General features: G+C 40.7%; 1 protein-coding gene across 1 annotated transcript in view; it reads left to right on the top strand.

Annotated features, from left to right (window-relative positions):
- Nucleotides 1–236: 236 nt before the first annotated feature.
- Nucleotides 237–2,919, top strand: part of eva1ba (eva-1 homolog Ba (C. elegans)) — an 18,903-nt gene continuing 16,220 nt past the window's right edge. Inside the window, exon 1 of the mRNA XM_015044709.1 lies at nucleotides 237–528. The gene's annotated coding sequence lies outside the window, so the exon portion shown is untranslated. The remainder of the gene's footprint in view (nucleotides 529–2,919) is intronic.

Here is a 2,919-nt window from a genome sequence, read left to right as displayed (position 1 = left end):
GAGTCACCATGGAGAGACTTGGCTTATTTGCCTAAGGGTTGCCCTTTTTTCCTTAACAACAAAGGGAAAGCCCCCCTCACACCCACAAATCCACACCGCAACACACACACACGCACACACACAGACCACAGTTCTTATCCCTCCCTTCTTCCTTGAGTTTGCCCTTTTTAGGCTGTTCCTCTTTTTTTTTCCATGTGAAGGAGGGATAGTATGACAGATTTCCTGCTCCTTGCAGACCCGAGCCGGGAGAGAGAGGAAAACTCTGTTGCTCACTCAGTCTCCAAGTTTGAGAGAAAGTTACCACCTCTTCCCCAGACTCTGAACACGCACTGCAGGCAGAGACACACACACACACACCCACACACACACAAGCTCACACACAAGTTGTTCAGGACAGCAGAAAGCGTGAAACAGCCAGGACTGCTTGTAAATGTGTTTGTGGAGGGAAAGAAGATTTGCAGTTCGCCGGAGGATCTCGGCGTGGACTGAACAACTTCGTCTGGGACGTTTTCCTCTCATCACCTACCAGTGAGTTTGACAGTTTGTCTCAGTGTGTATGTAGTACCATAGAAACCCCTGCGTAACGTACAATGCAGCCCTCTGTTAAAGTTTAAATGCTTCGCTGATTGTTAAAACTGTAGCTGTTATGGAGGCGCCTGTGTTGGAAAACTTCCTTATTCTTGAGGGAAAAAAACTAAACCATGTCCTACGATTGTTTCCACTTGGTAAGCTCTGTTGAATATGAAAGAATTTGGGAGAGTTTTGGAAACAAAGACTCACTCAGCTTTTACATGTGATGCTCATAATAACAACCATATGTTGTCATAGATTAAACTACTGTTTTTGTCAAAACCAGGCATTATCTGAGCAGGATATCCATCCAAACAGAGCATCATTGTGTGGTCCTCCCTCATACGTGTGTTTTCCGTTCGCAATAAGTGAACCGGTGCAAAGAGAATATTGAAGCAGAGGGACAGACGAGCCTGCTAATGGCTTTCCGGTGCAGCTGTACGTTATTTAATGACTGGTTTGTTGCTGTTTTGATGAAACAAAAACAATCTGTTGTGTAAATTCTCAGGTCAGTTTTTTTTTTTGTTTCTTTGTCAGAGATAGGTTTTTAAAAGCAAGAACTACACTTGTGCACCGCTTCATATGGTTCTGGTTCTCATTCAACTTATATAATCTTCTACAAGCGTTCTTGCACAACATCAGCTGTCCATATGCTTCAGTCAGTTTTCATATCTCCTTCTGTCTGTGACGGATGCTTGTGGTTAGCACCTCCTGTCAGAGGAGACGGAGCAGGAAGGTGATGGGTGGAGGTGGGATTGGGCCTCTTCTCTTCTGTGTCTAATCCAGACATTCTGAACAGGCTGGCAGCACTTTAACTGCATCTCCTCTTCTCAATCTGATAACCCCTCATTGAATGAGTGTTAAAGTCAGGTAAATAATACCTTCGAGCATAGACGCCTGAGGAGTGTTGCCTTCTCTGTGACCTCTTTAGGCTGGTCAAGTTGGCAGACTTTCCTTTTACCCAAAGCCCCACAGTCTCATTTATCACCCGGCATGTCTTATCTGTCCAGAGTCTGGTTGTTAACGTACTTTATTTACCCTGAGGTCAAAGGCTGTGATCTGATTTGACTCGCTTGTCTAAACTCCCATGGTGCCAGCCTGTTTGGAAGGTGATTGCACAAAGTTTCAGTCCAGTCTCAGTCAGGGTAAACTAAGAGAAAAGGGCACCAAAGACAAGAGATAAACACAACTTCCTGTTAAAGACGGGGTGAAAAGTGCGCTAAGGCTGTTTGTAATTATCATTTCACAACAGCTCAAGGCAAGACAATTCAGTGTGACAGATTAAGTTTGTCACATATCAGTTTTGTAGCCACACTACTTTCAAAAGCTCTTGTCGTGGGTAAGAGCAGTGGATCTATTTTGATTTTTATTTTTAAAGATATTGCTCAGTATTCTGCACTTAGGAACTGGACTTAAACCTTCTAACATTACATATTTTCCAATGAGCAGCTGAAATGCAGTAAAATTGGCTAAACGGAGCAGAAAGTCACACCACATCAGATGATCATCAGCAGATCTCTTAGACCCCTAGCTATTGTGAACATTCATTATCCAAATATTTCTTCAAAAACCATGACTCATGTGTCTATTGCTGACTGTTCAAAGAAGGTTTTATTAGCTGCTTTACCCAACATGTAGTCTGAGAGTATAAAAAACTACATTGTTTCTCAGTTTAATATATTTTTACACAATGCGATGACTGAATATACAAATTACATTCCTCCCATGATAATAATGAAGTATCTAAAATTTACTTTGAAGTTTTTTTCTTTCTTCTGTCACAACAACATGCACTTCTCAAACTTTTTGCCTACATGTACATTTATTAAGATCCCCAGTTTAGCTTCGACAGAATGTTTGACAAGTTAAACCTCAAACGTTTGCCTCAACATTCACCCCTGTTCTTGTCACTTATATGAATACTGACATGGTTAAGCCCAGACATATTCAAATCCCTGACAGATTTAAAGTAATTCCTAAAATTTCAACATGTTTCTCCCGACATGCTAGTTTTGAAAAGGTTTAGCCAGAGTCCCGTTTGAATCGAACACAACACAAAAACGTTAAGGTTAAGGCTCCTGCTGCTCTGTTTCATATTTGGCCTGCCACAGTGGGGGTCATTTTGCCCCTTCTCAGGTCGGTACTTGTGCAAATTTGGTTGTTGCACAACTAGAGTACAACATAAATAACTTTGATTTGAAGTAAATTTAAAGTAACGTGACTCCAGTAAATATTAATCAATTGGATGTTAGGAATACATTTTCACAGTCTCAGCTTTATCAAATGACAAAAAAAAAAAAAAAAAAAAAAACTTTATTGGAAATAAAAAGTTTTTAAAAAAACTTTACA

The sequence above is a fragment of the Poecilia latipinna genome, unplaced genomic scaffold (genome assembly GCF_001443285.1).
Source record: "Poecilia latipinna isolate Pla-1442-1.1 unplaced genomic scaffold, P_latipinna-1.0 Scaffold688, whole genome shotgun sequence".
Classification (NCBI taxonomy): domain Eukaryota; kingdom Metazoa; phylum Chordata; class Actinopteri; order Cyprinodontiformes; family Poeciliidae; genus Poecilia; species Poecilia latipinna.
Note: the sequence above shows the minus strand (reverse complement) of the source record. Positions and strands in the feature narration are given on the sequence as shown.